Source organism: Aethalodelphis obliquidens, unplaced genomic scaffold, assembly GCF_003676395.1.
Source record: "Aethalodelphis obliquidens isolate GAN/ISIS:26980383/991018 unplaced genomic scaffold, ASM367639v1 scaffold43, whole genome shotgun sequence".
NCBI lineage: Eukaryota > Metazoa > Chordata > Mammalia > Artiodactyla > Delphinidae > Aethalodelphis > Aethalodelphis obliquidens.
In genome coordinates, this window is record NW_020837987.1 from 4,401,611 (window position 1) to 4,427,181 (window position 25,571).

The 25,571-nt window shown below is 37.0% G+C and overlaps 1 long non-coding RNA gene across 6 annotated transcripts in view; it reads right to left on the reverse strand.

The window, feature by feature from the left end:
* The window catches only part of LOC113605789 (uncharacterized), a 210,530-nt gene that overhangs the window by 105,509 nt on the left and 79,450 nt on the right, over positions 1-25,571 (reverse strand). For 3 of the 6 annotated variants that reach the window (XR_003427345.1, XR_003427344.1, XR_003427346.1), the window contains 2 exons: positions 13,745-13,893; positions 8,229-8,285 (listed from right to left, as the gene is read on the reverse strand). This is a non-coding gene — a long non-coding RNA (uncharacterized LOC113605789). The remainder of the gene's footprint in view (positions 1-8,228; positions 8,286-13,744; positions 13,894-25,571) is intronic. The other 3 variants (XR_003427351.1, XR_003427350.1, XR_003427352.1) reach the window with 1 other exon arrangement.

A 25,571-nucleotide genomic window follows, 5' to 3' on the forward strand; every position in this document is an offset into this window, starting at 1 on the left:
AAAAAAAAAAAAAAAAAAAAAAAAAAAAATGCAGTCATGCATTCATGCTGCCCTTGAGCATATGGACATAACATCAGCCTTTAAGGTAAGAGCATCTCTCAAAGGTTCAGCAAGCTAAATGTAAAGGACCCAGCATAAATACATCACTGTGAAATTTCAGAATACCAATAAGAAAGATTTGAAAAGACTCCTAGAAGAAAAAAGAGTTAACTATTAAAAAAAAAAATAGAATCAGACTCACATTAGATTTCTCATCAACAACACTAGACACTTGAGGACAATAGAGCATGACCTTCAAATTGTTGATGGATATTTAGATCTAGAATTCTATACCCAGCCAAATTATCAATAAAGTTTGAGGACAGAACAAAGCACTTTTCAGACATGCAAACACTCAAAGAGTTTGCCTCCCATGTACCTCTTCTGAAGAAGTCACTTAAGGAGTTAATCCTGTATTCAGGGGTCTGGTTAATAGAGAAGAAGACATGGAACTGAGAGGGCAGGGAGGAACCAGAATGTCAGCTATATAGCAGCCAGAGATGCCACCAGCCCTGCCTAGAGCAGGAAGACAGCAGGTTTTGGAAGGGAGGTATCCAGGAAAAGATGTGGGGGGATTCCATAAGAGAGTATGACTGGGCTTCATAATAACTGAGAATATTAAAAATGCACAGAATGCAAGGCCAAAAAAGAAAAGATAACTAGAAAACTCTAAGAAAAACTAACATCTGCACCATAGAATCATAACAAAATATTGTAAAATTGGAGCAGATGTGAGCAGAAGTCAGTGAATGTGAAAAAAGAGTTGAATGAATTCTAAGTAATGGAGAAAATAACCTGGAAACTATAGTAATATAATGAATAAAATATGTTTCTTCTATCACTGAGAATAAAGAAAGGTAACCAGCAAAGGGGGTGGAGAAAATACACAAGAAAGGTATAATCTAAATATAACATAGAGGAAAACATGACGTGACTGTGAGCAATTAGTCGAGTACAAGAACAAATTCTTTTGAACATTCTTCTGTGAATAGCACAAGAGTGGGGTTCCTGGAATCACTGGGAAGGAATGTTGTCACAGAAACATAGTTTCTTCTTAGCTCTAAGGCAAACAATATTTACTCTTTATAATGGACATGTACTTACTGCCTAGAACTCTTTCCCCAGATATCCACATGGATTATTCCCTTACCTCCTTCAGAACTTCACTCAAATATCACCTTTTAGAGAGATCTTTTCTGACCATTCTATCTAAATTACAAAACACACAGGTGTGTGTGCACATGTGTACACAAACACACACACACACACACACACACACTCCCTGTACCCTTTCCTAGCTTAACTTTTCTCCTAAACACAATGATCATACTAAACATTTTACTTCTTTATCTTGTTTATTTTCTGTCTCCACCTCACCACGAACGCCCCCACTAGAAAGCACATTCTACAAGGGCAGGGATTTTTCTTTACTATTGTATTCATTGCTGTTTCCCCAGCACCAAGGACAGAGGCTAGCTCATGCTAGGTCCACAATAAATATTTGTTGCATTCATAAGTGTTGAATCAAGCCATAGGCAAGTCACAGAAACCATAATTGTGTTTATGTGATAGAAATTAAATGGCATTATGCTTGGCAATGCAAAAATGAAGGCACAGCATACAGAAGTGGGGGGGGGGAGGCAAAAAAAAATAAAAGAGGGAGAAGGAAAGTTAAAAGTGCTAATATTCTCTTTTTACTGTGTGGATAATTAAGATACTGTCCAGAGTTGATGAATAAGAAATATAGGTTTAAGAAGGTTATCTAAAGTTACATAGGTGACAATTAAAATAACTAAAAACAGTGATGTAACTATATTGGTACAAGTGAACTATATTGGTATGGAGGTGAAAGACGTAAATTAAGTTAAATTTCATATAACATAGCAAAAATCCACTAGATAATTCTAAAGTTGAGACATTCAGACATAAGCATAGTATTTCAAGTACAGAAATAACTGCAAAAGACCTTTTACTAGAAATGGTTAAACATGATTGCTGTGAAATTGTGGTTTAAATTATGAAAGACTACATTGTATCAGACTACCACTTTTGTAGATAATAATTATAAACTCTGGACAAAATGTTTGAAAAACTATTTGAAGGCACTAGAAAGTGACCTGAAGCAGGCATAAAGAGGAGGGGATTCAAGCCTTGAAATAACGGAATTGTACTGGGTGAGATTAATGTTCTTATTAATTTTCCCCAAAGGCATTCCCTAGTCTGTATGGGGTGGAGCAGCTAGAACTGAAGCAGAAAGCCTGAGTTGGCTTGAAGTGTTAGAGTTTGAAGCAGCCAGAGAAGCTGAAAATTCAGAGGGAAAAAGCCAGGTGGGAAAAAAGGAACCACAGAATGGGGAGTCACCAAATTTGCATATAAACTCCCCTCAAATGCTTAGCTCACCCTGAACTGTGAATGTGCAGGGAAACTCTAAGAAGCCTGCTGAAAAGCAGCAGCTGAAAGAGTAGAGATTTCAGCTTTCACCCACTGCAAGGGAGACAATTTGAGTTTAGAATCCTCCCAAGTTAGAGGGATTTGGTCAACACTCAGGCTTTCCAAATAACAAAGTCTCAATGAACTCTGAGATAATATCAAGTGGTCTAACAATGTATGCAACTGAAGTTCCAGAAGGAGGGGGTGAGGAGCAGAAAATAATTGAGAAAATATAACACTGTTCACTGATGCCTCGTAAGAAATAATGGAGGCCAGCTGACAATGGAATTACATCTCTAAAGTGTTGAAGAAAAATGCTGTCAACACTGCACTCTATATTCAGTGAAAATACCCTCCAAAAATGAGACGAAAACTATTTTCAGATAAATGAAAGCTAAAAGAATTTGTCGTTAGACTTTTAATACAAGAAATGCTAAAGGAAGTTCTTCAGGCTAAAGGAAAGTGATACCCAATGAAAACCTGAATCTATAGGAAAGAATAAGCAAACTAGAAATGGTAAATAACTTTGTAAACATACAAGACTTTTCTCTTCCCATATTTACTTTAAAAACTGACTGTTTAAAGTAAAATAATAGCACTGTAAGGTGGGGCTTATAAGATTTAGAGAAATAAAAGATATAACAATAGCATAAAGGATGAGGTGGGAGAGTGAATAAATGGAATGATTCAATTTTAAAGTTACTTAATTTGTGACGTGTGAAGTATGAATTGTGATGTGGGAAGTATAAGGTGTGAAATGAGAAGTGGTAGATGTGAACAATGGTACAATGTAATTCTAAATAGGTTTTAATACATCAAGGATACATATTGTTAGCCTTAGAATAGCCACTAATATATAATAAAAATAGGTGTAACTAAAAAGTCAATAGTAGAAATAAAATAAAATCTGAAAACACTCAATTAATCCAAAAGAAGGCAGGATAAAAGGATCAAAGGAATGAAGGCCAAAAGAAGAAAACAACAAATCACGAGACAGTAGACTTAAACTCAAACCACACCAATAATTGCATTAAATGTAAATGAAGTACTTTTAACGTCAGAAAAGCAGACTTCAAGACAAAGAGTATTACTAAAGAAAAAATGGAATATTTCATAATTATAGAGGAGCAATTCATCAGGAAGCTATAATTATCCTAAATGTGTATGTACCTAATAACAGCTTCAAAATACATGAAGCAAAAATGACAAAAATAAAGGGAGAAATCAACAATCACACAAAAATTAATTTGAAATGGATCATAGACATAAACTTATAAGATAAACCACAAAACTTCTATAGAGAACATCGGAGAAAATCTTCATAACCTTAAGTAGACTGTGATATAGATTTATAATAAAAAATATATATTTGGTCTTCACCCCGTTTCTGACACAGAGCTCCTAAAACCCTTGGAATATCCTGTAGTGAGAGGTAAAGGTGTCTCTTTATGTTATTAAGGTGCTTTTGGGAAGCACCTAAGGATGGAGGCTGGCGGCCAGGAGAACCAACCATGTGATTAGAGGGTTGGAATTTTCAGTCCCATCCCCCTAACCTCTGGGGAAGTGAGAGGGGCTGGAGGTTGAATCACTCGCCAATGGCCAAGGATTTAATCAATCGTGCCTATGTAATGCGGCCTCCTTTACAACCTGAAAGGATGGGGTTTGGAGAGCTGCCAAGCTGGGGAACCAGAACACTTCCATCCGCCACCTTGGCAGGCCCAAACTCCAGGAGGATAAAGCTCCTTTGTTCAATACCTCGCCCTGTGTATCTCTTCATCTGGCTGTTGATTCATATCCTTTAATATCCTTTGTAACAAACCAGCAGTCTAGTGAATAAATGGGTTTCCTGAGTTCTGTGAGCCACTCTAACAAATTAATCACACCCAAGGAGAGGGTTGTGGGAACCTCCAATCTGTAGCGGTTTGGTCAGTCAGAAGCACAGGTTAACAACTTGGGCTTGCAATTGGTTGTGGGCTTGCAAGTGGAGGGTGGTCTTGTGGAACTGAGCTCTTAACCTATGCACTCTGACCCTATCTCCAGGTAGATAGTGTCAGAACTGAGTTGACTGTAGGACACCAGTGGGTGTAGGAGCATTGCTTGTTGGTGCAGGAAACACTCCCAAACAACACTGGAATTGGGGTGCAGGACAAATATAGGCAAAGATTTCTAAGAACACAAAAAGCACTAACAATAAAAGAAAAAAATTGATAACATGCGCTTCATCAAAATTAAAACTTTTTTCTACCAAAAGACTGAATGCTCTCCTCCTAAGATTGAGAACAAGACAAGGATGTCTATTCTTAACATTGTACCGGAGGTTCTGGACAGGGAAATAAGGCAAGAAAATGAAATAAAAGGCATCCAGACTGAAAAGGCAGAAATAAACTATCTTTATGCTCAGGCAACATAATCTTGTATATAGAAAACCCTATGAAGTCCACTTAAAAAAAAAAAAGAGGACTACAACTAATAAGTGAGTATAGCAAGTTTGCAGGATAGAAGATCAACATACAAAAAATAAAAATGATCAACAAACAAAACAAAACAAAACAAAAACAAACAAACAAAAATCAATTTTACTTCTATAGCAATGAACATCTGAAATGAAATTACGACAGCAGTTCCATTCATAATAGTATCAAAAATTACGACAGCAGTTCCATTCATAATAGTATCAAAAAGAAAAATATTTAGAAATAAATTTAACAGAAGAAGTGTAAAACTTATACTCTGAAAGTATAAAACATTATTGAAAGAAATTAAAGAAGACGATCTAAACAAATGGAGAGACATTACGTCTTCATGGACTGGGAGACTACTCAGTATTGTTAACATGGCAATTTTCTGCCAACTGATCTGTCTCAATATAATCCCTATCAGAATCCCAGCAGGCCTTTTTTTTTTTTTTTTTTGGCAGAAATTGACAAGCTGATCTAAAATTCATATGGAAATGAAAAATGACACAAAATAGCTAAAATAATCTGGAAAAAGAAAGTTGGAGAACTTATACATCCCAATTTCAAAACTTACTACAAAGCTACCATAAATCAACATAGTGCAGTACTGGCATAAGGATGGACATTTAGAACAATGGAAGAGAACCGAGACTCCAGAAATAAGCCTTTACATTCACAGTCAACTGATTTTCATCAAGGGTACCAAGACAATTTAATGGGGGAAAGAACAGTCTTTTCAACAAATGGTGCTGGGACAACTGGATAGCCACACACAAAAGGATGTATTTGGACACTTAACCTCACACAATACACAAAATGTAACTCAGAATACATCAAGACCTAAATGTAAAAATTGAAACTATAAAACTCTTAGAAAAAAGCAGAGGAGTAAATATTAGTACCTTGGTTAGGCAATGATTTCTTAGAAATGATATTAAAAGCATAAGGGATAAAATTTTTTAAAAACTGATAAATTGGACTTCATTACTCCCTCTAGTGGATTTAAAATATAACCATATTTATAACTATTTCACCTTTTTGGAAAGAGTAGAAAAAGAAATTTCTATAGCAATCACTCTAATCAGTAGTCATTTTAACAGTCACTATGGTGAATTAATTTTGACAAGAAGGGGCATGAGGGCATTTTCTGGAGTGACAGAAATGACCTGTATCTTGAGTGTGGTGGTAGTCACACAACTGTACCAATTAATCAAAACCAATTTATTTGAAGACTTTCAACTATGCGTTTCACTGTATGTAAATTTTACCCCAATAAAAATTTTATTTTATGAAGTGATAGCTCTGAGGAGTGACATGAGCAGAAGAGAAGATGAGCCCAATGCTGTGCTTTTCATTGCAAGCCCTTCAGTACTTCTTAACATTTGTAAAACACTGTGTATGAATTACTTTAAATTCTTTAAGTTTTGAAAAATGAAACACATTAAATTTGACGCTTCTTATTATCATCACTTCATGGAAGACAGAAGTTGAGACGAAATCTCCTGTTTGGGAGGGTGTCATTTACCCGCCAAGCCAAAGCACTGGTCTGGGAGACCACCAGGAGGTCCAAGAACAGAGACACGTTCTTGAAAGCTGCAGTAGAAATGAAGTTGTCATCATTTATTCCCATTTATTGTGGGGCTACCACACCAAACACACAATCTCTCAAAAAATGAAAGTGAGGATTTCAAAAGCTTCCTTTTTTTTTTTTAATGCTAAAGCTTATTTGCTTATCAAAATTGCCTCAGGACGGTAAGTAGAATTAGAAAATTAAGGAATTACATTAGAAGGGAGAGAAAGAAGTAGGACAAATGTGTGAAAGTATAGAGCACTCCCCTCTGTCACCGAAAAGCTGGTTTAAAGTTTAAATCAACCACCCAGCAACATTCGCAAATAAAAAGGAAGATTTAAAATACCACGGCTGTTGAATTTCGGTAATACTATTACCACAAATTTATTTACTAACTCAATGACAAACAAATCTTTTTCATTAAAAGTACAAATCTGTACAGCATTACTCCCTCTAGTGGATCTAAAAAATAATCATAGTTGTAACGATTTCATCTTTTTTGGAACAATAGTAAAAGAAATTTCTGTAATGATCATTCTGATTGGTGGTTATTTTAATGATCACCACAGTGAATTAATTTTGCTTTCCTGTACAGTGTGCTTTTTTCCATTCCCTCTCCTCTAGGAAAAAGGTACTTAACATCTACCTGAATAATTAACCACACAGAAATCAGAATATGATAGACATTTCAAACATTACCTACAAGGATAAAAATCTGAAAACTATTGAAGGTTGTATGACACTCAGCATAAATCATAAATATTCAGAGAATTTCACAGTCACTTTTGAGTTAAACACAACTGAAAGAGCCATTTCAACAGCCTATTCACCCATGTGTCACAGCAAAGTATTCAAAATCGGGTGAGCAATCGTTTTTTAATGAGTAATCATTCAAGTTTCATATCTACTTATTTTTACAAAGTAAAATTTCAAATGTGATCTAATTATTCATTAGACTCTCAAATCTCAAATATTTTTTAGAAGTTTTTGGTGAACATTTTGTCATGCCATGACTACATTTTGCACTTGTGGACATATACATAACATATAAGTAACAAAACGACATGTTTTAGCTGGCATGACTTATGTTTCTAGACAACCAAGTTTACTGCAACTCTATTAGTCAGTCACAGCTGCCACTACTAGGGAACAGGCACCTTAAAGGGAGCAAAGATAATGACATTCAACTGAGCTGATCTCCAGCCTAACCTCAGCGAAATTTTGATAACTAGACTGCAAGCCCTGTGATTAGATGATTTGGGATGAGTTTTACTATTACAAATAACTGAATGGAGTTTCATATATCTTTCCAAAATGAAGAATTTGAAATGGCAACACCTCTTAGAAGTGCAGATCTTACAGAAGTGAATTTAGGTAAAATATTGATGACAAGGTTTCACACGCTTAGGAAGTGACATTTAACAGCAGGCAAAGAGATACATTTCCCAACCAAAATCGAATGCCACCGCCATCAACAACCCCACAGAGGCTCAGCTACCTAAAATGGAAATGAAAATATAATGTATGGAAATATTCTCTTAGAAAAACTCCTTAAGGCTTCACATGTATTAATGTATTAGTTTGCAAACATTAAGATCAAAGCCAAAGCAACAAATACATCCTAAAAAGTTTTTCGTCAGATTTTTATTAACGATATACAAGTAGCAGGACATAAAAAATTAATAGGCCCAAGCCTTGAAATGTCAAACCCAATGATCTCAAGCCATGCTTACCTCCTTTGCTTTTTGTTTCAGTCTTGCTGGCTCTGGGTCTTCTTGCCTTGAGCGACTCTATATGGTTAAAAAAAAGAAAAAAGAAAGGGTAACAGATGGTTTAAGAGCCCCTCATCTGTTGCAGTAAGTTAAAAAATAGCAAAGGAAGGAGAATAGGATCCAAGGTGTCAAAAACGCAAGGCCTAAATTCATAGACGTGTAAGTTTAAGCCTTTAGGCTTACCCAATTAGCTGTTAAATATTCAGTTTTAAATAAAATCTACCCTAGGTTTAAAAAAATCAACCCACTTTACTTATAATATTGCTAACTATTAAGTTTCAAAATAAGTTTCTATTCTTTTTGAAGTATTTTAAATGCTGTACACGAAGTCCTTCTACACTCATTAGGCCCTCTATACAATTCTATGCCCCCAAATCTTTGCTTTCCAGGAAGCCCAACTCATCTGATAGAGAAGCAGCTACTACACAGCAGAGAAAGAAATGTGCACATGTCCCACTTCCTGGATCCCAAAATATCCGGTGGTGCCAAACTTTCCATCCCCAAATCTCTTGGACAATGAAATCAATCCTTAATTGCTAACAGATCTTTGCACATCTATCACAGAAAAATGCCAGCAACATAAGGCAAGATTCCCTCCTTCCATGCTGGTTAGCATGTGCTGACATACTTGGGGCTTAAAGTGAAGAAGAAACAACAATTTTAAATATTGGATTTGAAATTCCAAAAGAAAGAAAATTTGCCTGGTCCTAATCTATATTTACTGGTAACACATTTGAAACAGACAGAATGAAGAATGACATGCTAAAGCCAAAATATACCCACTTAAACAGAGAACAGTGGCAGAGACCATCAGAGGAACCTGAATTTGGACACTGACACCAATGAGGAGTGATGGGAGGGGAGAGACAGCTTTACGGGTTTGCAGAAAGAGCCTCCCGATGCTGGACTAACAGGGACGCCCCACCGCCTCCCCAGAGAGGAGCCCTGAGCTGCCCCATGACTGCTACCAGTGCCTGTCCCCAGTCCTGACTGCAGTGGCCGGACCCTCCCCTTCAAGCACACAGCTATCCCATGCAGCTTCTGATGTAGAAACTGCCTGCTTTTCCTTCTTTAGATAATCTGCACCAGATTCTCCCAGATACAACAGGATCTGCCGAACAAGATCAGGGGCTTGTCTCATCGCTCCCTCCTTCTTGCCATCACCAAAGCCTCCTTGCTTTGCTGTTCAAAACCGGTGGGAAGAGGAATAAGAAAAAGAGAGGAGTAAGGAGGAGAAACAAATGAAGGCAGAAGACAAGAATTGCGTACTTCCTAGTTTTCTGGAGTGAGGAACTAAACGAATGGAGGTGCTATATCCTGAGATGGGGAAAGTCAGGAGAGGATAAGGAGTAACTCAAGAGTATGTTTTGGGACACACCAAGTTTGCTATATCAATTAGAGAGCCAGGGAAGGTGTCAAGTAGGCAGTCGTATATAGGTGTCAGGAACGCAGGGGAGAGCTACTGGCTAGAGATTAGACAACTGGGAATCATCATTTATATGAAACTTCCAGAATAGGTAAATCCATAGAGAAAGAAAGTAGACTAGTGGTTGCGAGGGCCTTTGGGAAGGAGGGAATAGGTAATGATGCTTAATAGGTATGGGGCTTCCTCTTGGGGTGATGAAAATGTTTGGGAACTAGGTAGAAGAGATGGTTGCACAACACTGTGAATATACTAAATGCCATAGAATTGTACACTTTGAAACGATTAATGGTTAATTTGATGTTATATAAATTTTATCTCAATAAAAAAATAAATAAAAACATCTGAAGCATCAGTCCATAGATGGTATTTACCTACAGCCTACCTATCACCTCTACAGCCTGAGAGTAGACAGAGGTGAGAAGCTGCCTGAGGATGGAGCCCTGGGGGTACTGGAACATGTGGACATCAAGAAAAGGAGAAAGATGGCCATAAAAACGAATGAAATAATGTCATTTGCAGCAACATGGATGGACCTAGAGACTGTCGTACTGAGTGAAGTGAGACAGAGAAAGACAAATATCGATATCATATATCACTTATATATATGGAATCTAAAAAAGCGGTACCCATGAACTTATTTACAAAATAGAAATAGAGCCACAGTCGTAGAAAACAAACTTATGATTACCAGGGGGGAGAGGGAAGAGAGATAAATTGGGAGACTTGGATTGACATATATAAACAACTATATATAAAATAGATAACTAATAAGGACCTACTGTATAGCAACATGGAACTCTACTCAATACTCTGTAATGGCCTATATGGGAAAAGAGTCTAAAAAACAGTGGATATATGTGTGTGTATGTGTGTGTGTGTGTGTATGTGTGTGTGTGTGTGTATATATATATATATAAATGATTCACTTTGCTGTACACCTGACACTAACACAGCATTGTACAACAACTATACTCCAATAAAAAAAATTTTAAAAAGAAAAGAAAAGGAGAAAGATGGGCAAAGGAAGCTGAGAAGGAACAGCCAGTAAAGAAAGAGAAGCTCCTGGAAAGTGTAGAGTCCCAGAGCTCAAGTGAAGAAATTTTCAAAAGAAAATTATGAGAATCTATCAAGTTTGATGGGAGCTCAAGTCACAGGAGGACCAAGAATTAACCATTGAATTTGGCAAGAAGCCGGTGTTCTTCTAAGATCTGTTTCAGAGGAATGCTGGGGACAAACATCTGATTACAGTCATAGAAAGAGAAAAACCAGGCAGGATGTGTATTCTAACATGTGTACCCAGGATTTGTTTTAATCAGCTCTGGTAAGGTACACAAACACAGAAATGATCATCATGAAGGAAGGAGTTTATACTCACAGATCCCTAGAAAGAGGAGGCATGGCATACCCTGCAGGGCCACACAGGGAAGCACCAAGGTCAGTCAAGAGGCAGAAGGGGAGAGGAGAGAATGGCCCAGAGCAGAATCTTTTCTGGGGTTTTCAAAGGAAGGAATGGGTGAGGCAAGGCAGGTAGGTTAAGCTTAGAATTGTATTGTCTGGATAATTTCAGCTGGCTCTGGGCTATAGGAATGGTCACTAGTTGCCCAGTACCTTGGGCCTTGGAGTGACTTAGGGCAGGGGGAATACTGGTTTGGTGAGTGAGAGTTTGATTAAGGAGATGGTTGGGGTGTGTGGGCTCTGAATTGAATGGTTTGTATATCATAGGTGCCTGCAGGGGAGTCCTTTGCTAACTCCAGGAATTAGCTAGCCCTGAGAGGAGCAGTCTCCCCAGGAAAAAGGCCCGAAATGCCAAAGAATTAGGAATACAGAAAATAAGAAAATACAGTCAATACAAAGTGGAAATGGTGAGTCTACCAACTCTTGAGAAATTCTTCTATAAAGGGGAGAAGAGAAATGTCGTCATAGGTGGGGCAGACATGAGGACAAGAAGTGTTAAGATGGTTGAGAGCACAGCATGCTTCTATGCTACTGGGAGTGAAGGAGTTGAGAGAAACACTGATGAGTGGAAGAACGAAGGGATGGTCAAGCCCTGTCAGAAGCAAAACCACTGACTAGGAGAAGGGATGGGATGCACTGCATGCATGGGGGTTGCTTGCAGTAGGGGGAGAGCCACAGTGGGACCAGGGGCCAGGGAGGCTGGTGGGTTTGATTTGATGGCTGGGCCATGAGACAACTTTCATTTATTGCTTCTATTTTCTCAGTGAAATAAGAAACAAGGTCATCATATGAATGTGAGGAAGGGAAAGGGTGTTAAGGATTGGGGGAGAAAAAAGAAGGCATAAAACAGTGGTCTTAGAGAGTGGCAGAGTTAACTGACTGGGGAAATGGATTCATATTGCTGAGCTGTGCTAAGGGCCCCGTTGAGGCTCATAGTCATAAAATTAAAGTAGGACCAAGTTTGGGAGCTACTGGGCAAATAGGGGAGACAAGGGAGTTGGGAGTGTTCTAAAGAGACAGTGTAGTTATGCATCGCACACATATAGACAGCTGTATTTCTAGTTCCCTAAAAAGGACCAGAAGGATTTAAATCAAGTGGAAAGAGAGACTGTCTCCAAGAAGTGGAATTATGAGTAGTCTTTGCTAACCTCTTTGTATTTTTAGGGATTTTCCTTAGATTTGCAAAGAGTATGTATTTCACTTTATAAACACATAAAAACAATAAAGCTATTTCAAGAATAAATTTAAAAATGAAAAATCCAGCGAAGTGAGGTTTTTGTTAGGAAAGAAAGCAATTTCCTTTAGAAAAAATCACTGCCCTAAATTTGGATGCTTCCTTGACTATTAATTTGGATATTAATGATAACACTTTACAACAGGAAAAATACTAATGAATCACTTGGGGAGAATGAAGAAAAGCACAGGACTGGAAAACACACCAAAGACAAATCTGCAAAGCTCCTGAAAACACAATGGGATTTTAGCAGGACCTGCATGTCCTTTTGAAACGGAGCAGGACCCTATGGTCCTTGCCCCCCATGTCCTCAGCCTGCTTTTGTCTGTAGAAAAATTTTAGCCAAAGAATAAGTTTCATCAGAGAAGTGAGAACATGCAGAAACAAAGGAAAACAGTCAAAGGAGACCAAATAATAATAGTTTAGTCATTAAGCAAAGTCAAGGACTTTTAACTCCTCTTCAAGGGCTATAGATAATATTCTGAGCCATGTCATTTTTTGTTTGTTAGTTTTTTGCGCAGCACGCATGGAATCCTAGTTCCCCTACCAGGGATCAAACCCACGCCCCCTGCACTGGCAGCGTGGGGTCTCAACCACTGGACCACCAGGGAAGTCCCCCAGAGCCATATCCTTTGAGCTGTCTTATAGATACTGAAATCCCCACGAGGTGGAAGAAGTTAACTACGTGATGACCAAACTGTAGCCATGACATAAGCTGCCACAATTCCAAGAACTGGCCTCAAAGAAATGGGAGCAAACCAACCCTGGAACTAAAGACGAACCGTACTTAAAACAATCAAGATAACGCTGATCAGACCACTGCATGACTAATTTCAAGATGACTGTCAGAGGACTTCCCTGGTGGCACGTGGTTAGGAATCCGCCCGCCAATGCAGGAGACATGGGTTCGAGCCCTGGTCCGGGAAGATCCCACATGCCCCGGAGCATCTAAGCCCGTGCACCACAACTACCGAGCCTGCGCTCTAGAGCCCACGAGCCACAACAACTGGGACCACGCGCCTCAACCACTGAAGCCCACGCGCTCTAGAGCCCGTGCTCTGCAACAAGAGAAGCCACTGCAATGAGAAGCCTGCGCACCGCAACGAAGAGTAGTCCCCACTCGCTGCAACTAGAGAAAGCCCGCACGCAGAAACGAAGACCCAACGAAGCCAAAAAATTAATTAATTAAAAAAAAAAAGATGACTGTCAGAGCTGTGTTCTACATGTAGCCCCCTCCCTCCATCTACAAAAGCTCTTGCCCCCTGATTGTCAGGGGGCGGAGTCAGCCTTTGGACAGGGGTCTGTCACCCCCACTCCCCACTAGTTGCTGGCAAAATAAAGCAAACTTTCCTTTCCACCAACCTTGCCTCTTCATTGGCTTTTGAGCAGTGAGCAGCCGGACTCCACTTTCGGTAACACTCTTTGGAGATTTCCAGGTGAAATGGTTGGAGATAATGGTTGGCCATCCCTAGAAGGTGCTGTAAAGAGGAAGAATTCCCTCCCAGATCAACCTGTGAAATAAAATAGCAGAAGATGAAGGAAGCTTTGGGAAGCCTGGTTATGCTTATTCAGAAACCCATGCAATGGCTGCTGTCTGTCTCCTGATACGTGTGGTCCCCTCTGTTCTATGAAGGCTAGGACAGTGGGGCCCCACGGTCTCTTCCTGATCACATGGCAGGCTGGGCACAGAGGTCTAATGTGGGAGGGGATGGGGGTACCCCCAGCTTTCTAGACCCTGAAGGCAAGTGGGGTGCGGGAGTCCTGCTAGCCCTGGACAGCCATTCCAACTGGTGCCTGGTGCTCTCATAAAGTGCTCTCTGTCGGCCACAGTTGCTTCATGCAAAAACTGAACATTTTAAAGGCGTCAGTGTTGTTGGGACTCAATGTCTATTGACTTGGTCAGGTATTCAAACTTAGGGGAAAAAAATTCCTGTTACATTTACCCAGATATACTACCCTTTAGTTTGTTTTCACTAAATCTCAGCTTTCAGTTCTTGTTGGAAGACACGGGGAAGGTACTTGACTGAAAGACCCTTTGCCTTCTCCCACTTTAAATTTTAGGGATGATAAATTACCGTGAAATTAATTTAGTTTTACTATTACACTTTTACTGTGAGTCCCAAGCCAAGGACATTTTTATGTTAAAGTCTTTGTAGATGTAACATGCTGTATGCCTGGAATATCTGTGTATAATATTGATATTGGGAAAATCTATTAATATTTTGTAAAACGACATGATTGGTATAACATTTGGCTTTTTCTGGGGGGAAAAGAACATAATTCTACAAAGTATTAGAAATTCTACTGAGTGGACTGCACAGGCATGACAGATACACTGATATCAATAGGTTGAGGTCTTCATGAATGGGAAACTATTGTTTGAAAAGATACTTTCTGATATAAATGGAAATTAGAGAGAGGGATCTTAAGACTCTCCATTAAAAAACACTTGTCAGAGTACTTTACTTTTTAGTCAAGAAAATGAATTGCTAATGCCACTCCCACTGGCACAAAGACTGTAGATCAGGGTTTCTCACTGGGATTTTGTTATAATCAGGTTCAGCACATTCCAGAATGATTGTTTGTTTCACATACTTGCCAACTTCATGAGGCTGGTAAAAGTGAAGGAGGAATTCTGCTTTGCCTGACCTAATTTAAGTTCAGGATACACATTCTCTCAGAGTTTGAAACCTCGAGTATTCATGCTTTAATCTTTCAAACTCCCACCTTCCCAGGGCATCCTCGGCTTTCATCAGTGCTTTTCTCATAGTCATGCCTCTTATAGTTTTATAATTTTTTTAAAGTTAATACTCGAAGAGTTTAAGGCATTGGTATCCATTTTCCATTAAATAAAGTGTCAAAACTCCTGATGCTGTACTATAGTCACCATCATGCCAACCGTTTCAATTTTAAACCCATCTTCCCCATTCTGATGACATTAGAACTTCACCCATGGCACTATTACCTTATAACTTTCATGTTTAATTAAAGAAGTTATATTGGCAACAGAAAACACTTTGCTTTCACATTAGCTTCGTTAATAAAAAGTGAAAGTTAAAAGCAGTGTACCTGTGGATAAAATCTAGTTCCAAACCCCAGTTTCTCCTTTATCACATGAAGGTATTAAGTTAAAGGTCTATGACAATCTTAAAATAAAAGGAACAATGAAGGTTGAAAATATTCAAAAACCAACTAAACTAGAATAGATATTACTACTCAGCAAAGGTTTCACAATTCTGAGGACACTTTGGTACTTAATTAGTAAAGATAGGCAGCAAAAATCCCAAAGCAAGTTAAATAAAAATAATCCTTCTCAAAAAACATGGTAGATGTTCATGCATAAGAAGGAAATCTGTAATTATCAAATCTAACTAAAGAACTAATGTTAAGATTCTCTGAGAGCAATATACAGATGTAAAAGATTTTTATTACCATAGTATGAACAAATTAAAATATTTTTATTTGGTTAACACAAAGAGAGGGAAAATGTCTTCTTTATCATATATGTATATATTTGTATTCTAAAATTGGAGAAAAGCTCTATTCTAGCCTTCTGGAAAAAACAAAACAGCAGACTTCCAATTAATTCTTCCAATTTTCTAATAGATGCCCCTGTTACCTGTTATAAAAGAAAACAAAACAAACAAACAACAACAAAAAAAACCCCTGAGAACTTGAAATGGAACTAAAAAAGCAACAATCATACTGAGAAAAGCAAGAAAAAATAGTCAAAGTTTGCATAGAACACAATTTTATTAGAATCCATGAAACAAAGACAGAAGATTGACCATCTCCTCTTTTTCTTAATTTAAGACCTTTACAAAAATTATAAAGAACTTTAAACAAAAGAACAAGTTCTTGAAGACAAAGAAAACTAAAAAGAAACACCCGTAGATGGATGTGTCAAGTGTCAACAAATGTTTAAAAGACAAAATGGATGAAGTAAGATGGAAAAAATACACTCCTCTCTGTCTCTCCCATTGAATGCAGCTATAAACTGTAGACAGGATGCATGAATCAGCTATTTGAGGACTCTGAAAGTAAAATGATAGATTGGGGGAGGGACATCATTCAGAGTATCATCAAATCCCTCATTTCCCCTCCAGTAGCCCCAGCCTGGATGCAACACAGCTGAAACCTAGAATGGGCACTGGTGCAGACAAAGAGAGCTATAGAACACACTCCCTTGTTCTGGTTTGATGAGCAGGAAAGGGGTCTGCTAATGCTCAGAGTAAGTGGGAGAAATAGTGCCCCCCATTTCATTCTCCATTTCCTCACACCACAGCCCAACGTGTGACAGAGCAGGATAAATAAAGCTTCAGCTTTCTGGCCAGGAGGAGTGAAAAGAGGACACCCAGGGAAGATGAACATATCTGAGAGAGTGTGAAGAGGCAGAAGCTGAGAAAAGTGACCCCATAAAGTCATTTATGAACTCATGGACAGACCCCCGGCCTGTGTGTATATGGACCTATTCCTAAACTGCCTACCATAGACTTTGTGAAGGGAACAGGATAAGCCACAGCTCAAATCCCAGACTGACTGTTGGTGGTGCATACCTGGGACAGATCCAATAGCACTGCAAAGGCTCTGCAAATAAATTTGACATGGAACCATAACCCATAGATCTAGTTGGAACTTGTAGCCTGAATCCAGCTGGTAGATAAACTTTTAATACAACTATAATAAGTTGTATTAAATAACTAATAAGTTGTACTAAATAATTAATAAGACAACTGTAACATAAAGGAGAGAAGGGTAATAGGCCTTACATGATGATAGGTTTCTACATTCTACCTGAAGTAGTAAAATACTGATTCTAAGTAGAATGAAAAGTTAACTATGTTTTTTGTAGTCCCCAGAGCAATGAAACCATACTAAGAGATATTATGCAAAAAAGATAAACTAAAATGGAATATTAAAAAATATTTAAACATTACATAAGTATTCATAGCAACTTTATTTGTAATAGTCAAAAACTGGGATTGGCCTAGAATGTTCTTCAACAGGTCAATTGTTAAACAAACTGTGTTACTGATGTACCATGAATTATTCCTCAGCAATGACAAGGAACAAACTATTAACCATGCAACAACTTGGATGAATCTCCAGAAAATTATGCTGAGTGAAAAAAGCCAATCCCAAAGGTTATATATTATATGATTCCATTTAAATAACATTTTTGAAATAAAAAAATTTTAGAAAGAGAGGAAACATTAGTGGTCGCCAAGGGTTAGGGCAGGGGGAGCTGAAGGAAGGTGAATATGGTTACAACACAAGAGAAACACAAGGGACCCTTGACTGGGTCTTGACTGGGGTGGTGGATACACAAACATACATAGGTGATTAAATCATATATCAATAGAACCTAATACACACATACATACACACAAATGGATACAAGTAAAACTGAGGAAATCTGAATAAGATTAGTGGACTGTATTAATGTCAATATCCCGATTCAATATTATACTGTAGTTTTGCAAAGCATTAAAATTAGAGGAAACTGAGCAAACTGTATAAGGGATCACTATTATTTCTTACAACTGTCAATTTAAAAAAATTTTAATGTTTAAATAACCCAAAAGAAGGCAAGAAATGGTAAACAGAGGAAATAAAAAGAGAAAGAACAAATAGAACACAACAAAATGATAGGCCTATCAAAATATATCAATAATTACATTAAATGCAAACAGTCTAAACATACCAATTAAAAGATAAACATTTACAATGGATAAAGATGATCAAACTAAATGCTATTTACAAGAAACTCACTTCAAATATAATAATATTGGTAGGTCAGAAGTGTAAGAATGGAAAAAGATACAATATAATAACAATAGTCCAATGAAGGCTGGAATGGCTATATTAATATTAGACAAAGTATATTTTAGACCAAAAAATTAACTGAGATAAAAAGAGACATTGCATACTGCTTAAAGGATCAATTTACCAAGAAAGCACAATAATCCCAAATGTGTATGCACCAAACAACCTCTAAATACATGAAGCAAACATGAGAAAACTGAAAGGAAAAATAGACAAATCTACAATTATCATTGGAGATGTCAACACTTCTCTCTCAGTAACTGAGAGAACTTGCAAACAGAAATTTAGCAAGGTTATAGGAGAACTAATCAACACCATCAACTGATTGGATCTAAATATACATTTATAGAATGCTTCATCTAAGGGCAGCAGCATACACATTCTTTTCAAGTGTACAGGGAACATTCACCAAGTTAGGCCATCTCCTGCGTAATAAAATGTATCTTAACAAATTTAAAAGAATAAAATTATACAAACCAAATTTTCTGACTATAACTGAATTAAACTAGAAATCAGTAATGAAAAAAATTAACAGGAAAATCTCCTCCTCAAACCTTAGAAATTAAACAATACGCTTCTAGAAAATCCATGAATCAAAGGGATTATCAAAATAATGAGGGAAATTAGAAAATAGTTTGAACTGGAAGAAATGAAAATAAACATTTCAAAATTTGTGGAGTGCAGCTAAAGCAGTGCTTAGAGGAAAATTTATAGTGTTAAATGCTTATATTAGAAAAGAAGCAGCTCTTAAATCAGTAATCTAATCTTATCTTCAAGAAATTAGAAAAAGAAGAGCAAAATAAATGCAAATCAAACAGCTGAAAGGAAATATTAAAATTAGAGCAGAAATCAATGAAATTGAAAAGAGAAGAAGAGTAGAGAAAATCAATGGAATCAAAGCTGTTCTTAGAAACAATCAATAAAACTGATAAACCTCTAGCAAGATATACCAAGAAATAAGAGAAAAGATATAAATTACCAATACCAGGAATGAAACAGGGGATAACACTACAGACCTACAGACATTAAAATGATAACATGGGAATACTATGAACAGCTCTACATTCAGAAATTCAGTAAGTTAGATAAAATGGGCCAATATTTGAAAACCACAAATTATCAAAACTGACTCAAGATGAAACAGAAATTCTGAATAGTCTTATAACTAGTAAAAAAATTGAATGCCTAATTTAAATTTTTTTCCAGGAAAAGAAATTTCAGACAGTTAGGTGGTTTCACTGGTGAATTTCACCAAAAAGTTAAAGAAGAAATGATACTAATTCTACACAATCTTTTCCAGAATATAGTAGAAGAAGAAATATTTTTCAACTCATGAGAACCAGCATTACACTGATACCAAAATCTAACAAAGACAATATAAGAAAAGAAAGTTACAGTCCAATACATTTGATAGACACAGACACAAAATAATAAATATTATTTATTAGTAAATAATATTTAATAAAATACTAGCAAATGAAATACATTATATGATGTGTAAATGTATAAAATATATTAAAAGAATAATAACACCACTATCAACTGGGTTTACACTGGGCATGCAAGTCTGGTTCAATATTTAAAAATCAATCAATGTAATCCACCATTTTAACCACCTAAAAAAGAAAAAACACATAATCACTATATAATTGATATAAAAAAGCATTTGAAAAAATTAAACATCTATTTATTGAAAAATCTCTCCAGAGAGGGCAGACAACAGAAGCAAGAACTACAATCCTGCAGCTTGTGGAACAAAAATCACATTCACAGAAAGACAGACAAAATGAAAAGGCAGAGGACTATGTACCAGATGAAGGAACAAGATAAAACCCCAGAAAAACAACTAAATGAAATGTAGATAGGCAACCTTCCAGAAAAAGAATTCAGAATAATAATCGTGAAGATGATCCAGGACCTCGGAAAAAGAATGGAGGCAAAGATCGAGAAGATGCAAGAAATGTTTAACAAACACCTAGAAGAATTAAAGAACAAACAAACAGAGATGAACAGTACAATAACTGAAATGAAAAATACACTAGAAGGAATCAATAGCAGGATAACTGAGGCAGAAGAACGGATAAGTGACCTGGAAGACAGAATGGTGGAATTCACTGCTGCAGAACAGAATAAAGAAAAAAGAATGAAAAGAAATGAAGACAGCCTAAGAGACCTCTGGGACAACATTAAATGCACCAACATTCACATTATAGAGGTCCCAGAAGGAGAAGAGAGAGGACAAAGGACCCAAGAAAATATTTGAAGAGATTATAGTCAAAAACTTCCCTAATGGGAAAGGAAAGGAAATAGCCACCCAAGTCCAGGATGCACAGAGAGTCCCAGGCAGGATAAACCCAATGAGAAACACACTGAGACACATAGTAATCAAACTGACAAAAATTAAAGACAAAGAAATATTATTAAAAGCAGCAAGGGAATAATGACAAATAACATACAAGGGAACTCCCATAAGGTTAACAGCTGATTTCTCAGCAGAAACTCCACAAGCCAGAAGGGAGTGGCACGATATGCTTAAAGTGATATGAAAGGGAAGAACCTAAAACAAAGATTACTCTACCCAGCAAGGATCTCATTCAGATTCAATGGAGAAATCAAAAGCACTACAGACAAGCAAAAGCTAAGAGAATTCAGCACCACCAAACCAGCTCTACAACAAATGCAAAAGGAACTTCTCTAAGTGGGAAACACAAGAGAAGAAAAGGACCTACAAAAACAAACCCAAAAAAATTAAGAAAATGGTAATAGGAATATACATATTGATAATTACCTTAAATGTGAATGGATTAAATGTTCCAACTAAAAGACACAAGCTCGCTGAATGGATACAGAAACAATACCCATATATATGCTGTCTACAATAGACCCACTTCATACAGACTGAAAGTGAGGGGATGGAAAAAGATATTCCATGCAAATGGAAATCAGAAGAAAGCTGGAGTATCAATACTCATATCAGATAAAATAGACTTTAAAATAAAGAATGTTACAAGAGACAAGGAAGGACACTACATAATGATCAAGGGACAATCCAAGAAGAAGATATAACAATTATAAATATATATGCACCCAACATAGGAGCACCTCAATACATAAGGCAAATGGTAACAACTATAGAGAGGAAAACAACGGTAACACAATAATAGTGGGTGACTTTAACACCTCACTTACACCAATGGACAGATCATCCAGACAGAAAATTAATAAGGAAACACAAGCTTTAAACACAATAGACCAGATAGATTTAATTGATATTTATAGGACATTCCACCAGAAAGCAGCAGATTACACTTTCTTCTCAAGTGCACACGGAATATTCTCCAGGATAGGTCACATCTTGGGTCACAAAGCAAGCCTTGGCAAATTTTTAAAAACTGAAATCATACCAAGCATCTTTTCTGACCACAACGCTATGAGATTAGAAATCAGTTACAGGGAAAAAAACGTAAAAAACACAAACATATGGAGGCTAAACAATACGTTACTAAATAACCAAGAGATCACTGAAGAAATCAAAGAGGAAAATAAAAAATACCTAGAGACAAATGACAATGAAAACACAATGATCCAAAACCTATGGTATGAAGCAAAAAGCAGTTCTAAGAGGGAAGTTTATAGCAATACAATCCTACCTCAAGAAACAAGAAAAATCTCAAATAAACAATCTAACCTTACAGGTAAAGGAACTAGAGAACGAAGAACAAACAAAACCCAAAGTTAGCAGAAGGAAAGAAATCATAATGATCAGAGCAGAAATAAATGAAATAGAAACAAAGAAAATAATAGCAAAGATCAATAAAACTAAAAGGTGGTTCTTTGAGAAGATAAACAAAATTGATAAACCTTTAGCCAGACTCATCAAGAAAAAGAGAGAGAGGACTCAAATCAATAATATTAGAAATGAAAAAGGAGAAGTTACAACAGACACCACAGAAATACAAAGCATCCTAAGAGACTACTACAAGCAACTCTATGCCAATAAAATGGACAACCTGGAAGAAATGGACAAATTCTTAGAAAGGTATAACTTTCCGAGACTGAACCAGGAAGAAATAGAAAATATGAACAGACCAATCACAAGTAATGAAATTGAAACTGTGATTAAAAATCTTCAACAAACAAAAGTCCAGGACCAGACCAAAAGTCCAGATGGCTTCATAGGTGAATTCTATCAAACGTTGAGAGAAGAGTTAACACCCATCCTTCTCAAACTCTTCCAAAAAACTGCAGAGGAAGGAACACTCCCAAATTCATTCTACAAGGCCACAATCACCCTGATACCAAAACCAGAGCAAGATACTACAAAAAAAGAAAATTACAAACCAATATCACAGATGAATATAGATGCAAAAATCCTCAACAAAATACTAGCAAACAGAATCCAACAGCACATTAAAAGAATCATACACCATGATCAAGTGGGATTTATCCCAGGAATGCAAGGATTCTTCAATATATGCAAATCAATCAATGTGATACACCGTATTAGCAAATTGAAGAATAAAAACCATATGGTCATCTCAATAGATGCAGAAAAAGCTTTTGACAAAATTCAACACCCATTTATGATAAAAACTCTCCAGAAAGTGGACATAGAGGGAACCTACCTCAACATAATAAAGGCCATATATGACAAACCCACAGCAAACATCATTCTCAATGGTGAAATACTGAAACCATTTCCTCTAACATCAGGAATAAGACAAGGACATCCACTCTCGCCACTATTATTGAACATAGTTCTGGAAGTCCTAGCCATGGCAATCAGAGAAGAAAAAGAAATAAAAGGAATCCAAATTGGAAAAGAAGAAGTAAAGCTGTCACTGTTTGCAGATGACATGATACTATACATAGAGAATCCTAAAGATGCTACCAGAAAACTACTAGAGCTAATCAATGAATCTGGTAAAGTAGCAGGATACAAAATTAATGCACAGAAATCTCTTGCATTCCTATACACTAACAATGAAAAATCTGAAAGAGGAATTAAGGAAACACTCCCATTCACCACTGCAACAAAAAGAATAAAATACCTAGGAATAAACCTACCTAAGGAGACAAAAGACCTGTACTTAGAAAACTATAAGACACTGATGAAAGAAATCAAAGATGACACAAACAGATGGAGAGATATACCTTGTTCTTGGATTGGAAGAATCAATATTGTGAAAATGAGTATACTACCTCAAACAATCTAAAGATTCAATGCAATCCCTATCAAATTACCAATGGCATTTTTACAGAACTAGAACAAAAAATCTTAAAATCTGTATGGAGACACAAAAGACCCCGAATAGCCAAAGCAATCTTGAGGGGAAAAAAAGGAGTTGGAGGAATCAGATTCCCTGACTTCAGACTATACTACAAAGCTACAGTAATCAAGACAGTATGGTACTGGCACAAAAACAGAAATATAGATCAATGGTACAGGATAGAAAGCCCAGAGATAAACCCACGCACATATGGTCATCTAGTTTATGACAAAGGAGGCAAGGATATACAATGGAGAAAAGACAGTCTCTTCAATAAGTGGTGCTGGGAAAACTGGACAGCTACATATAAAAGAATGAAATTACAACACTCCCTAACACCATACACAAAAAAAACTCAAAATGGAATAAAGACCTCAGTGTAAGACCGGACACTATAAAACTCTTAGAGGAAAACACGGGCAGAACACTCTATGACATAAATCACAGCAAGATCGTTTTTGACCCACCTTCTAGAGTAATGGAAATAAAAACAAAAATAAACAAATGGGACCTAATGAAACTTAAGAGCTTTTGCACAGCAAAGGAAACTACAAACAAGATGAAAGACAACCCTCAGAATGGGAGAAAATATTTGCAAATGAATCAATGGACAAAGAATTAATCTCCAAAATATATAAACAGCTCATACAGCTCAATATTTAAAAAAGCAAACAACCCAATCAAAAAATGAGCAGAAGACCTAAATAGACATTTCTCCAAAGAAGACTTACAGATGGCCAAGAGGTTCATGAAAAGCTGGTCAACATCACTAATCATTAGAGAAATGCAAATCAAAACTACAATGAGGCATCACCTCACACCAGTTAGAATGGGTATCATCAGAAAATCTACAAACAACAAATGCTGGAGAGGGTGTGGAGAAAAGGGAACCCTCTTGCACTGTTGGTGGGAATGTAAATTGGTACAGCCACTATGGAGAACAGTATGGAGGTTCCTTAAAAGCCTAAATATAGAATTACCATATGACCCAGCAATCCCACTACTGGGCATATACCCAGAGAAAACCATAATTCTAAAAGACACATGCACCCCAATGTTCATTGCAGCACTATTTACAATAGCCAGGTCATGGAAGCAACCTAAATGCCCAATGACAGACGAATGGATAAATAAGATGTGGTACATATATACAATGGAATATTATTCAGCCATAAGAAGGAACAAAGTTGGGTCACCTGTAGAGATGTGGATGGACCTAGAGACTGTGATTCAGAGTGAAGTAAGTCAGAAAGAGAAAAACAAATATCGTATATTAATGCATATATGTGGAACCTAGAAAAATGGTACAGGTGAACCAGTTTGCAAGGCAGAAACAGAGACACAGATGTAGAGAACAAACATATGGACACCAAGGGGTGAAAGCGGGGGTGTGGGTGGTGGTGGGATGAATTGGGAGATTGGGATTGACATATATACATAATATGTATAAAACAGATAACTAATAAGAACCTGCTGTATAAATAAATAAATAAATAAAATTCAAAAAATAATAATAAAAATAAATAAATAATTTAAAAAATAAACTTCCAAGTTAATTAACAAAAAAAAGAAGAGGAAGAAAAAGAAAAATCTCTCCATAAGGGAACTTCCTATGCTTGATAAAAGCCATTACAGGGCTTCCCTGGTGGTGCAGTGGTTGAGAGTCCGCCTGCCAATGCAGGGGACACGGGTTCGTGACCCGGTCCGGGAAGATCCCACATGCCGCGGAGCGGCTGGGCCCGTGAGCCACGGCCGCTGAGCCTGCGCGTCCGGAGCCTGTGCTCTGCAACGGGAGAGGCCACAACAGTAAGAGGCCTGCGTACCGCAAAAAAAAAAAAGTCATTACAAAAAAATACTTTTTTAAGTAACCATCATGCTTAATTGTGAAAGACTTCCCCCTAACACTGTAAAGAAGGCAAGGATGTCCACTCTCACCATTTCTATTCAACATTATACAGGAGGTTCTAGTGAGGGACATTAAACAAAAAAATGAAATAAAAGGCATTCAGATTGGAAAGGAAGAAATAAAACTATCTCTATTTGTAGATGACATGATTTTATATATAGAAAATCCCAAGTCATCTACCAGAAAA